This window comes from Canis lupus, chromosome 13 (genome assembly GCF_011100685.1).
Source record: "Canis lupus familiaris isolate Mischka breed German Shepherd chromosome 13, alternate assembly UU_Cfam_GSD_1.0, whole genome shotgun sequence".
Taxonomy (NCBI): Eukaryota; Metazoa; Chordata; class Mammalia; order Carnivora; family Canidae; genus Canis; species Canis lupus.
This window is the reverse complement of record NC_049234.1, coordinates 9,116,250-9,130,957: the sequence shown is the minus strand read 5'-3', so window position 1 is coordinate 9,130,957 and position 14,708 is coordinate 9,116,250.

The window sequence follows — 14,708 nt, the reverse complement described above, 5'->3', positions numbered from 1 at the left end:
GGAGATGTTGTCCAATGGTTAGAGAGTTTCAGTTTTGCAATGGAAAGCCCTGGAGCCTGACTATGTGCAATGTGAATATACTGAACACTACTAACCTATACACATAAAAACAGTGAGGATGATTAAAATGATCAAATTGTATATTTTAAATATGTGCGGTTTGTTGCATGTCAATTATATCTCAATAAAGCTATTTTAAAAATATATTGGAAAAAAAAAGTATATTGGTAAGTGTAAGTTTAGCAAGTAACTAAAACAGAGACTCCAAAGTCTGGCCAGAATCCCAGCTTTGCCACCTACTAGTGGTCTGACCTTGGGCAAGTCTCTTAATAACTATTCTGTAGCTTTCTCTTCTGTAAAATAGGCTTGATAATAAGACTACCTTACAGAATTGTTCTTCGAATCAGATGAATTAATATTTGTAAAGCAGGGTCTATCTAGTACATTGTGCTAAATAAATGCTGCGACCTAGCAGTCTCACTCTTGATGTTTTCCTACACACAAATGTTAACAGGGATTATTTGCAAGTAATTGTTCTATGAGAGATTTTAATTATTTTCTTCTCAGTTTATCTGAATTTTTAAATCTTTTTATTACCTATATAATTTTTATATTAAGCAATATAATTTTAAAAATAAATACAAAATAAGTCAGTTGAACCATCTAGTTTAGAAGTTTATATCTCCTGGTAATACTAAAGAAATAATTTCTGAACAAATGTGGATTATTTATTATATTTCAGAAATCCTTCTAAAATTTTTAGCACCATTATTAAAAGAAAGAGACACTATGTGTATGAGAAAAATAGAGTTACCCTAACAGCCTGTAATTGTTGTTATGAAAATTATGGTTTATAATCACCTAAATTTGTATAGTAATGTCATTAACTATTATTTCCTGATTGTATATAGGCTGGGTGACAATAACACAAGTTAAATGCAAGACTGCAGAAGTGTTTTATATAGATGCCATAACCCATTATTTTTGTAACACTAGGAAACTCCATGGTAGATTTGGTGTTGATCCTGCTTTTCCCCTGGACAGAGTCAGTTCTGGTCTGCTCTATCTTTCATGACTGTGATGATGGCCATATCCAGATGCTAAATACTCAGGGGACACTCTAATACAGTGTTAAAGACTCTGAACACTTCATTCCCCAAAGAATGTAGCATTCCAAGAGAAAACAGGCCTCCTTCTGACACTAGTAAAATTGTGAAGGTGTGTGATAAATCAAGCATCAGGATGAGAAGCCACAAATTCTTTAAGGTGCTCTACCTCTTAGTGAGTCCTTGCTGCTCTCTTTCCAACACAGAAGCAATCATATATTTTAAATAATAATAACAAAGCTTATAAACACACATCAATAGAAACACCTACAAAGTATTTCAAACATGAAGTGTTACAATAAGCTACTATGCCTTAAGGAAGCTATTGTAAGTGGGAATCAGAATAGTTAAGATAAAACTAACAATCAAGGGGCGCCTGGGTGGCTCAGTGGTTGCGTGTTTGCCTTTGTCTCAGGTTGTGATCCCAGGGTCTGGGGATCAAGCCTGCATTCAGGCTCCCTGCAGAGCCTGCCTCTCCCTCTCCCTCTGCCTATGTCTCTGCCTCTCTCTTTGTGTCTCTCATGAGTAAATGAATAAAACCCTTAAGAAAACAAAAACAAAAACAACTAACAATCAAAACATGTGAAATGTCTTCAGTTATTTGAGGGGGTTTATTTTGAGTGGATAGGCAGAAATATTTGTCTTTAGGGTACTGTTTGTTCCATGTTCTTTCTTTTCTTTTTTTTCATATTCACAAAACAAAAACTACAGGGGTTTAAATGTATTGTTTACTTAAAACATCAACTTTCTAAGGAAATCAAAAATTTTTAACAATCTGTAATAATGAATGTTATCTATATGAAAGAAAACAAAATAATGGCTTGTTTTTCAAATAAATTTGACTGGAAACTAGAATCATTTTTCCACTAAAGAAATAAGACTATTTTAACCAAAACTACATAAAAAATTGTTTCTAAAATGACCAGCGCCTAAATTTTCTAGAATGCAAAACTATCTGCTTCAGAGCAACAGAAATACGTAAATCATGACTGTTAGTATGAATTAAAATTTGCTAAATATATTTTACCAAGGCAATTATGTAACTCCTATTATTTGTTTCATTTTTACTTTTTACTGTGGTATAAATGACATGAAGTATAAAAGTGTACACCTTGATGAATTTTTATTTACAGTCATGACCTATCAACAAGATCAAGATAGAGAACCCTTAAAAGACAGTATTTCTTTCAATTTTAAGTGTATAACTCTCCCCTGTGGATGATGTTAAAAATGCAGACTCCTAGGCCACACACTCCCAGAGATTCATACCAATAGATCTGGGATAGCATCATTGGGGCTGAATATTGAGGAAGCACCTCCACTTGGAGAAACTCTACCCTTGAAGAAACTGAACATAACTCATGGCTCTAGAAGTTTCATCCCTCTCAACTTGAAAGATAATTTTATTAGGAAATTTAGTTGGTTTTCTACCAAGTAAGAATATATTGGCTTTTGATATCCTTAAGAGTAGTCTTAAGTTTAGTGTTGTGTTTTTTTCTTTCTTTGAGCCAGTCTCACAAATGAAGTCTCCATCAGTCCATGGCAATGAAAATTTCCAAGTCCCTAGTGAGATTTTCATAAAGTTAAATGTGTTTAAAGGGTTGTCTTTTGTTTTGTGATTATGTTCTTCTCATGTTCAGGACTTTGAAATGTCATTTCTTTTATGAAATAATTACAATAGTAAAATAGTAGTTTATTTTTAACATAGAAAATAGAGTTAGAAACTGTCTCTGAATTTCAAAAATTTAGGCTAACAAGCCTCCAGGTCTGCTCCTGAAATTTGAACTGATAGCCACCAGGGGAAGCAGCGTGCCACAGCCTGTACAGTTTTAAAAGTAGGGGAATTTTTTCTGCAGGAGCACGTCAATTTTTTTTACTGTTCCAAAAAATGGCATTAGTATCTTTTCTCTCATGAGATAAGTAATATATCCTCTCTGTAGAAAACTTTCAAAGACTAGGGGGGAAAACCCACTAAACTATTGTTAATATATTGATTGTTTTTTTCCAATGTTTTTCTATGTACAATTTTTAAACAAGAATATATATGTAAATATATATCGATCTTGCCCTTACCAATCCCCGATATTTTTCTTCAGCATTTTCTAGTGTCATTAAAAATCCTTTCAATGTAGTTTTTTCTGTAGAGTGTCCTACCTTATGAAAGCATCATAATTTAATTACTCCACATTTTAAATTTTATTTTATTTTATTTATTTATTCACGAGAGACACAGAGAAAGAGAGGCAGAGACATGGGCAGAGGGAGAAGCAGGATCCAGGCAGGAAGCCTGATGTGGGACTCAATCCCGGGACTCAGGGATCATGCCCTGAGCCAAAAGGCAGACACTCAACTGCTGAGCCACCCAGGTGTCCCCACATTTTAAATTTTAAACATAGAGGTAGTTCCCACTTTTTTAAAAATGTAAATATAACTATGATTAACACTTTTGTATGTATTTTAGAAGATCATTTAAAAACATTTAAGATAGATTATTAAAAGAAAGAAACAGGGAGGGTAGAAGCATTTTTTAATACCTTTGATATATATATATATTGTCATTCAACTAGCTATTGTTATATAAATCCACAACTGACTGGCTTAAAATAATAACCATTTATTATTTCTGTACATAATATTGGATGGGTTCTCTCTTGCAGTTGCATTCAACTAGGGTGGGAATATCTGAGATGACTTCACTCTTGTGTCTGGCACCTCAGCTAGGGTAGTTGGAATAGCTGGGGGCTGGTTTGGCCTCTCTATGTTGTCTCTCATCATTCAGTAGTCTAGCCTGAACTTACATGGCAGCTGGATTCCATGAGAGTGAAAGTAGAAACTACTAGGCTTCTTAAGACTCAGATCTAGAAATCAAAACAAGTCTTGGCACCAACTCAGATTTAGGGGGAAGAGAAATAGACTCAATTTTTTAATGGAGAAACTACAAAATCATATTGCAGAAGGGCATGTGGGATTGGAGGCATTGTTGTGTCCCGCTTTGGAAACAAGTGACCACATATTATGGTATTATTTTACAAAGTATCAACTTATTTTTAAAAGTGTAAGCAAAACACTCATGCATAAGATTGTCATGAATTAAAAAGTGTCAGCTAGGATGTATAGCAGTAGTAACTCTCCTATATTCCTGATAGGGGTATAATCTTGAACATCCACTCTAGGAAACAATCTGGCATTAATTGTCAAAGATCATAGGGTATATACCCTGAAAAAATGGGTACACTGGTAGATCAGATACATGTAGAAGAAGGATCATAGCAGCATTATTCATAGTTCACTACAGCTCCAGACTGAAAACAACACTAAAGTTCATTGATTTTGGAATAGATTTTAAGAAAATGTAGAATATTATAGAGAAAAAAAATGAACAAATTATGCATTCAGCAACATGGATGGATTCTTCAAACATAATGTTGAATATAAAATACAAGTCATTGACAGATTTATAGAATTTGATTTTATGGGCACCTGGGTGACATAGTCAGTGAAGTGTCTGCCTTCAGCTCAGGTCATGATTCCTCCACTCAGGATCCAGTACCAGGTCAGGCACCCTGCTCAGTGGGGAGTCTGCTCTTCTCTCTCTCTCTACTCCTTCCCCCTGCTCATGCTCGTTCTCTCTCTCTCTCAAGCTCTGCCTCTAATAAGTAAATATAATATTTTTTAAAGGAAATTTAAAAAAAAGGATTTGATTTACTTATGTAGAACATAGAGTTCTATAACAAGCAAACGCACACTATTTTTACGGATACATTTCTAAGTGAATGTAACTATAAACAGCAGAAAAGTATTTATCATATTAAAGGCAAAATATGAGTTTGGCCTGGAAAGGGAGGAAGAAGGATGGAGGGAGGATCCAGGCAGAGGAAATAGCTTGACTGGGTGATAGGAAGGAGTTTGCTGAATTTGAGAAATTTAAAGGAAATCAATGAACAAAAGGTTCAAGGAATGTAGAGGTCATTTTAAGGATTTTCAGACTTCATACTAAAAACAATGACATGCCATTGAGTGGTTTTAAGCAGAGGACAAACAGATCAAATTTTCATTTTCAAAGAGTAATTTTGTCTGTCATTTGTAAAATAGGCGAGAGAAAGTGAAGAGTAGATCCAGGAATATAGTTAGGAATATGTTTTAAGTGGCTTCAGGTGAGAGATTACATGGCTGCAAGCGGTGCGGTTACAGTGGATTAGAGAAGAATGGACGTGGGATGCCCGGGTGGCTCCGTGTTGGCGGCTCCGCTCCCCGCGCCCCGGCCTGCACGCGGGTAGAGAGCGGCGTGCGGGTACCTGGACTCTGCCGCACGTGGTGCACTGCCTGCAGCAGCCTTGGGGGCCTCAGGACGCCCTGGAGCGTCCCACACTCGGACGAGGTCAGGCCTCTTCCTCGGGGAACACCTGCTCCAGCCCTGCCTGCTTCCCTCCTTGTCCCCACCCCGCCCCTCCTCCCCGCCCCCTCCCCTCCTCCCTTCCCCTTCCTTCCCCCCTCCCCTCCCCTCCCCTCCCTCAGGCGTCCATCCCAAGTGCCCCCGCCCTGGTCCTGGGCCCACACGCTGCACGGTCTGGCGGCTTCCGGTACCCACTTTGCTCCCGCGCCTCTCCTCTGGCCCCGCAGGTTAGCAGAGTGACAGGTTGCGCCCTGTGGCATCAGGCCGATAGTGCGGGCAGGGGTGGGGGGGATGGGGGGGTGGTACGCAGACCTACTATTATTCTGAATATGAATTTGCTATTTATTCCCAATGTTGATTTGATGTCCTAGGATCAAACTTCTTGCCAAATAAAAGTTTGAACTGTGTCGTAAAAACAAAAACAAAAACAAAAAAAACACCCACAGATCTGCCTTTAGCTCAGGGTATGATCCCAGGGTCCTGGGATCGAGTCCTGCATCAGGGTCTCTGCTCCCTCCCTCCCAGCCTGCTTCTCTCTCTGCCTATGTCTCTGCTTCTCTCTCTGTGTCTCTCATGAATAAATAAAATCTTAAAAAAAAAAAAAAAAGGAACAAAGAAAGAAAAGAAAGTAACTGAGATAGGCTTGGAAGGTAGAATCAGTAGGACTTGCTGACTGGGAGTTAAGAGTGATTTAGCCTGACTCCTATTTTCTGGCATGATCAACAAGGTGTCATTGATGAAGAAAGGGAACACTAGTGGTGAGCTGGCTCTTGATTTTGGAGCTTTGGGAGACATACAAGTGCAGATGCTGCCCAAGCAGTGAATAAATAAGTGATCTGAAGCTCAGAAGAATACCTGAACCAGAGAGAAATTTGAATTTTTAAAAAATGTTAACATACCATTGCAGTAAATGAAATAGAGCATAGCTGGTACCACGGAGTAGGTAAAATGACTCAGAAAGGACAATAGAAGCAAGAAGCAGTGAAACTGTTAAAATTATCTATGTGCAAGGCATTGTATGTGATGTGAGATATGGTCCCTAGTTTACTGCCAAGTGGGGGTGACAGACCCTTTCGCAGATCATGTACATTTTACCTGTAAGTGACAGACAGTACAGGGTGCTGTAAGATCCAAGAGGAGGCCAATGAAGTCTGGAAAGTTGAATGAGAATTAGCCCGAAGAACAAAGGTGGGAAAGGCATTCCAAGCAGAAGCAATACAATGCACAAAAGCACTGAAGCATGAAAATGGTGTCTGGCAAGCAGGCCAGTGGCATAAACCCATGGAGTTTAAAGGTTGTGCAGCAGGTCAGACAAGAGAGAGAGGGAAAGGCCCAGTTATGGAGGGTCTTGTATGCTTTGCCAAGGAGTTGGGAAGTTAATCGTAGAACAGAGGAGTGACATGGTCCTACGTGCCTGTTAGGGAGTCTACTGAAGCCAGGCACGGAGGTTGAGGACAAAGCTTAACACAGCAGAATTGCTTAGGGCAGAAATGAGCTGCTACATGTTTGGGGGAGGCGGGTAAAGAGGAAGCATCCATTCGATACACACTGGGCACCGCTCTTCGGTTCAAGGAGCCTGTGTGGAAGGTCACATCTGCTTAGTCTCAGGTTCCTCTCAGCTTTAGATGCAGGTGACCCGGATTCGGGGGAGATCGTGGAAGCCCAGGTCTTGAGTCTTCAAATTCCTACAAAGCAAAACAAAAACAAAAAAGCAAAAGCAAGCAAACGACAACCACAAAAACAGAGCAACTGGGTGGCGAAGCCCAAACGCGCGGGCAAAACGCACAACAAAGCCAGGGCAGCCAAACTCCAGCGGGCGGAGCCATCGGGGCCGGGCAGGAGACGAAGGAAGCCGGCGGGCGGCAGCGGCCACGAGGCCCCGCCCTGCGATAGGCGCGGCAGGTGCGCTCAGGTGCCGGCAGGTGCCCCGGACCGAGCAGCCGGCAGCGCGCAGCCGGGGAGAGCCTCGCCTCGTCGGGTCCCGCCCGGGCGGCGCCGCAGCCCGCGGACCCCCGGCGGCCGCAGCGGGACCGGGCGCTCCCGGGACTGGGCCGGGCCGCGACCTGGGCCCCGGCTCCGCCCCGAGGAGGAGCGGCCGCGCCGGGGCGGAGCCTTAGCCCGCGGGGCCGGGGACGCAGGAAAGGTCCGGGAGGGAATTCCAGCGGCAGGCCCCCCAGGTTTTGACCGCTACACGGGAACAACAGAAGAGGCTTCTTTTTTTTTTTTTTTCCCAGAAAAGTTTTTCTCCATCAGCCTCACTATCAGTGTTCGGAAAAACAAAAAACAAAAACAAAAAACGAACTTCCCATAGTATGGAGGGAAAATCCCGTATAAAAATACTGTAAGAAAAAGGAATGAGACAAACTAACATTCCCACAGACCAGGAGAGCAGGCCATGAAGATGCGCCCACAAAACAGCTCAAAACGGTAACCCGCCGTTTCTAAACAAGCCTACAAGCCATTAAAGTAGTGATTCAAGATGGGAGAGAACCTCCTTAATCAGAATTAGAAAAGCTCAGCACTGAGGTGACAGAATTAGAGGATTAATAATTAGATAATTAATCTATACATTAAAAGGAATTATGTTAATGCCTTAAATATAAAGTGAAGAAATAACACTTTTTTAATTTTAAAAAACAAATTCTTTTAAAAATCAAAAAGAAATGAAGAAAGGGGGCAGCCCGGGTGGCTCAGCGGTTTAGCGCCGCCTCCAGCCCAGGGTGTGATCCTGGAGACCCGGGATCACACCCTGGGCTGGAGTCCCACATCAGGCTCCCTGCATGGGGCCTGCTTCTCCCTCTGCCTCTCTCTCTCTCTCTCTCTCTCTCTCTCCTTCTAATGAATAAATAAATTAAAAAACAAAAAACAAAACCCTGTCAAGTGAGTACACGGATCTTTTCCAGCAGCTGCAGAGAGCTCCAGTTTTTAACCTGTTGCTGCTTTACAACCTTCCTCCTAGTCATCTTTGTATCTCGTGGCCCCACTTAGTTCTTGTCACAAAACAGGTACAGAATACTTTTGTTAAATAAATGGAGCTTAGTGCCTGCAACAACTCCCTCATTCCTGATCTCCAGGACTCAGAGAAGCCTTCAAAGATACGACTATCACTAATCCAGCTCTCTTCTTTCATGGCACTGAGTTCATTTTCCATTGTTATATAGGAGAATAAAAAGAGAAGATCTCTCAGAGATCAAGCACCGGGAATCAAGGCATGTTCACGTTCTTTACTTTTTCAATAGTTCTACCTCTCCTCGTGCCCATTGTAACCTGGTATAAGGAAGCCTTCTGTATCAAGGAAGAAATTTTTAGACACAAACATATCCCACCTAAATAACACATATTAATTCATTCAAAGATTAATTCAGCAAATAGTTATTAAGCAACAAATAGTTATCAGGCAGTAATGAACAAGACCGCCGAGTAGGTTCCTGCCTTTATGAAGTTACCTTGAGTTGAGAAAGATTTAAACCAGTAAACAAATAAACAAGGTCATTATAGATTGTGATAAGCATTGGTAGGGAAATAAACAAGATGTGGAAATGTTGGAGGAAGCTATTCTAAATGGGAAAGTCAGGGAAGACTTCACTAAGCATATCCGTAGTCTCCTACTGTCTGGTTAGTTTGATAATATTAAAATATTTAATGCCTTCCAATGAATCCCCTTTGTTATTCTCCTTTGGGGCTACCTACAGAACTCACTCCCCCTTTTATTTCTCTGAAAGGTTACATGGGAATAGACATAAATATGTCTCATTCCTGACCTTGTAGAACTCATAGTTTAGTGGAAGGGACAGACATGTAAACAGATCAAGTAAATACAACATGACAAAGGGTATACCACAAGTATGAACAGCGTTACTGTTCTCCTACTTAACTCTTCTACTTGGGGCCCTAGAGTCCCTGGAAAACTGTGTTTTCTTGTTTGGGTTCCAGGCTGAAAATGCTGCCTGGCTCCCTACATCATCTCAATATTTACTTTTTATTTTTTGGCTAGATCAGCAGTAACTGGACTTGCATGTGATACTAGCTGAATTCCTTCATAGCCAGTAGATCCTAGCATTGGCTTGAGATATATAACTTAAAGTAACATGGAAACTTTACTTAAAAATTACTTTCTTAAAGAGCCCACATTTTTTACATAAAAATTTCCAAATTAAATGCTAAATAGGATTTTTGATCAGATAATTGAAGCTGGTTATTCTCACATAAGAGAATGTATTCAAATGACAATTGTCATTAGAAGATTGTACTGCATTTCAGGGCACATTTCTATCAATAAGTATGTTAACCAACCCCATTGGTCTGGCAATCAGGCACTAAGTGCTTATTTGAACTGCAGTAATTTTTAAAGACAGATAATACCAACACAGAATATTCTATAAAAGACATACAGAATTAGAAGTATTTGAACAGATACACAGGTATTTTAATTATGTTTTGAAGTGGCTAGTGGTTTATATTAGCTTGTCAACTCTTTTAGATTCATCACAATTCTTTCAGATTCTTCTAAGATTCTCCCAACTACGGGTAATTGCTACTTTCCCCCAAGAGTGGGGTAGCCACATTCCAGGTCCTGGTGTTGGAGACAGATAAGAGCAGTAATGGTTCCCTTTGCCCAATATCCTTCACTGCGCTTATTACAAGGTCTCAGAGTAGAATAGAATTAGCTGTCAATCCTAGCTTTATATGAGGTGGTAAGTGAAGAAAGAGGGGATTCAAGTCCTCCAAAGGCGCCTTCTCTCTCTGTGATACTTTAATGAGGATGACAGCAGGATGGGGGCTTCTGGAAATTCTCACACAGGCATTGGGTAGAATTGGTACAGAAGGAATTACAAGAAGGTCCCTCCAGTGCAAGAGAATGGGTCAGGAAAAAGTCATTTTCTGAAGATATGCACTCCAAGAAGCAATAATTATTTTGGGAGAAAAAGAAAGATTTAACACCTAGATGTAAGCTATGTTTGGGCTCTTAATCTAATTAAACTACTCCATTAATACCTCAGGTACATTTCTATCATTGCACTTACCACACTAAAATATAACCACTGGCTTATGTATCTGTCACTTCGACTTAACTATAAGTTCCTGTAGGTAGAAAGAGCATTTTAGTCATTTTTTACTTGCAAAATCTAATACTGTGTCTGGCACAAAATAGGAACAAATGTGTGTTGAATAAATGAACTGGAAATATAACTAAAGAAGGCAGACATTAAAATGCAATAGGAGGGGGGCGCCTGGGTGGCTTAGTCAGTTAAGTGTCTGCCTTTGGCTTTGGTCCTGATCTCCTGGTCCAGGGACTGAGCCCCACATCAGGCTTCCTGCTCAGCAGGGAGTCTGCTTCTCTTGATTTCTCTCTCCCTCTGCCCATCCCCACCACTTATTCTCTCTCAAATAAATAAATATTTTTTAAAAATGCAATAGGCATCTGCATTGGTGCCATATATAAGGGTTCAGTGAATTACAAATAGTTATTTAGTGTTATTTATAAATATCTAAGACAGCTATTAAATCAGGAGACATGAGCATTTTAAAAAATGTGTCCCCTAAAGTAGTGACAGGTATTCATTAAATTATTCCAAAATGTGGCTGAATTTCTTTCAAAAATATGTAGGTCTAGATATCCAAGCTCTATACACATATATTCATTTCCATAGCATCTATTGAGTACTTGTTATGTGCCAAGTACTAAGACAGGAATTGGGAGTATAAAAACAGATATTCCTAGTCCTTATACTCAAGTCCTTATATGCACAGTCTTTAGTATAGGAGAGGGAAAAAAAGATGTAAAAAAAGAAAAAGTGGGTTAGATTGTTACAGGCTGTGATAAAAGTTTGTTGTCAGTAGAGAGGAGGTAGAGAGGCTGATTACTTCAGATATGCTCCGCTAAGGAGCACAGAATGGGGAAGATGATGCTTCATTTGAGTCTTAAAAAGTGAAAAGGTGGTCAATGGGGTGGGAAGGGGCAGAGGGCAGTTTGGTTTGAATGACCTGCTGGAGAGTGAGTGAAGAAATAGTAAATGCCTGATTCTACATACATTTTAGAAGGTTTTTTTTTTTTTTTTTCTGTATCTGTAAAAAATGCTATTGGAAACTTGATTGAGATTGATTGAATCTATATATGGCTTTGGCAGTACTGATATTTTAACAGTATTAATTCTTTTTTTTTTTTTTTTTTTGGTGGTGGTGGTGGTGGGGAGGCCAGAGGGAGAGGGAGAGAATCTTATGCAGGATCCATACTCAGTGCGGGCCCAACACAGGGCTCGATCTCACCACCCTGAGATCATGACTGGAGTTGAAATCAAGAGTCAGAAGCCTAACTGACTGAGCCATCCAGACACCCCAATATTAATTCTTTTATTCCATCAACATGAGGCACCTATCCATTTATTTGTGTCTTCTTTGATTTCTTTCATCAAACCTTGTAGTTTTCAGAGTAGTGATTTTTCACATTATTGGTTAAATTTATTCCCGTGTATTTTGTTTTTGATGTTAATGTAAATGGGACTGATTTCTTTCTTTTCGTGAAAATTTGTTGTTAGTGTATAGAAACACTACTGATTTTTATATATTAATTTGGTATCTGGAAACTTTATAGCATTCATTAATTAGACCTAACAGTTTTTGGTTGGGTCTTTTGGATTTTCTCTATAAAATCATGTCATCTGCAAATAGAGATAATTTTACTTCTTTCTTTCCAATTCTGATAACTTTTATTTCTTTTTCTTTCTGGATTACTCTTGTAGGACTTTGAGGACTATGTTGAATACAAGTGGTAAGAGTGGACACACATTGTCTTTTTCCTGATCCTTAGAGGAAAAGCTTTCAGCTTTTCACCACTGAGTGTGATATTAGTTGTGGGCTTGTCATATATGGCCTTTACTATGTTGAGATGTAGTCCTTCTAACCCTAACTTAAGAGTTTTTATCATAAATGTTTGTTGAATTTTGTCAAATAATTATTTTGGGAAAAAAAAAAGACTTAACACCTAGATGTAAATGTGTGACTTTTTCTACTGAGGTGATCTTATGATTCTTCTTTCAGTTCTATTAATGTGATATATCACACTAATTGATTTGCATATGCTGGACCATCCTTGTATCCCAGGGATAAACCCCACTGATCACGGTGAGGTGAATGATCCTTTTAAGGTGCTGCTGAGACATACACATGGCCAACAAGCACATGAGAAAATGCTCATCATCACTTGCCATCAGGGAAATACAAATCAAAACCACAATGAGATACCACCTCACACCAGTGAGAATGGGGAAAATTAACAAAGCAGGAAACCACAAATGTTGGAGAAGATGTGGAGAAGGGGGAACCCTCTTACACTGTTGGTGGGAATGTGAACTGGTGCAGCCACTCTGGAAAGCAGTGTGGAGGTTCCTCAAAGAGTTAAAAATAGAGCTACCCTACAACCCAGCAATTGCACTATTGGGTATTTACCTCAAAGATACAGATGTAGTGGAATGCTGAGTACAGGGAGTACAGCCATCAGAAAGGACGAATACCCACCATTTGCTTCGACGTGGATGGAACTGGAGGGTATTATGTTGAGTGAAGTCAGTCAATCAGAGGACAATCATCATATGGTTTCACTCATACAGGGAATATAAGAAATAGTGAAAGGGATTATAAGGGAAAGGAGGGGAACTGAGTGGGAAAAATTAGAGAGGGAGACAAACCATGAAAGACTCCTAACTCTGGGAAACAAACAAAGGGTTGTGGAAGGGGAGGGGGGGCGGGGTTGAGGTAACTGGGTGACAGGCACTGAGGAGGGCATTGATGGGATGAGCACTGAGTGTTATATGTTGGCAAATAAAACTTCAATAAAAAATTAAAAAATGTGCTGTTGAATTCGGTCTGCTAGTATTTTATTGAGAGTATTTGCATCTATATTTACCTGAAAAAAATATATTTATATTTATTTACTAAAAGTATAACTAGTGTATTTATCCAACTAGTTTTCTTTTCTATTAGTATCCTTTTCTGGTTTTGTTATCAGGTTAACGCTGGTCTCATAAAATGAGTTTGGGGGTGTTCCTCCCACCTCCTTGTGTTAAATCTTATTTGTTTTAAAGATTTTATTTATTTATTTATGAGAGACACAGAGAGAGAAGCAGAGACATAGGCAGGAGAAGCAGGCCCTCTCCAAGCCCAATGTGGGACTGGATTGCAGGACCCGGGGATTACACCCTGAGTGAAGGCAGATGCTCAACCACTGAGCTATCCAGGCATCCCTAATTCTTACTTAAATAGTAAAATCTACCAGTGAAGCCCTTTGATCCTGGGCTTCTCTTCGTTGAGAGATTTTTTTGTTTAAATTACTGATTCAATTTCCTTACCAGTAATTGGTCTATTCAGACTTTGTTTCTTCTTGATTTAGTCTTGATAAGTTGTATGTTTCCAATAATTTTTTTTCATTTCTTGTAGGTTGTCCAGTTTGTTGGTGTATAGTTGTTCTAGGAGCCTCTTATAATTCTTATATTTCTTTTGTATCAGTTGTAATGTCTCTTTCATTTCTAATTGTGTTGATTTGCATCCTGTTTTTGTTCCTTGGTTGGGCTAGCTGAAGATTTGTCAATTCTGTTTATCTTCAAAACAACTCCTTGGCGGCGACTCTGGACGCGAGCCGGGCCCTTCCCGTGGATCGCCCCAGCTGCGGCCAGTGTCGCAGCCGCACCCGGGGAGCCCGGCAGGCGCAAAACAAAACAAAACAAACAAACAAACAAAAAACAAAACAACTCCTGGTTTAGTTAGTCTTCTTTACTGTTTGTTCTCAATTGCATTTATTTTTGTTCTACTCTTTATTTTTTTTTCTTCTACTAACTTTGGGCTCAGTTCTTTTTCTAGTTCCTTAAGGTGTAGAGTTAGGTTGTTTATTTGGGATCTTTCTTGCTTCTTGATGTAGAAAAACAATAAATTTGGTTAGTTGTTTGAGGAGAGCTTAGCATGGGAAGGTCTAAGGTTCTGGAGTGATAAGTTTCTAAAAAACTTGATATACTGTGCTAAGGCTGCCATGAAAAAGTATCACAGATTGGGTGGCTTAATAACAAACAGGCTAGAAGTCCAAGATCAAGGTGTTAGCAGAGTTCTTTCCTCTAAAGGCCTCTCTCCCTCACTTGTAGATGGCCATCTTCTCCCACGGTCTTTCCACTGTACATGTGTGTATCTTAATCTCTTGTCTTATGTGGACACCAGGCGTATTT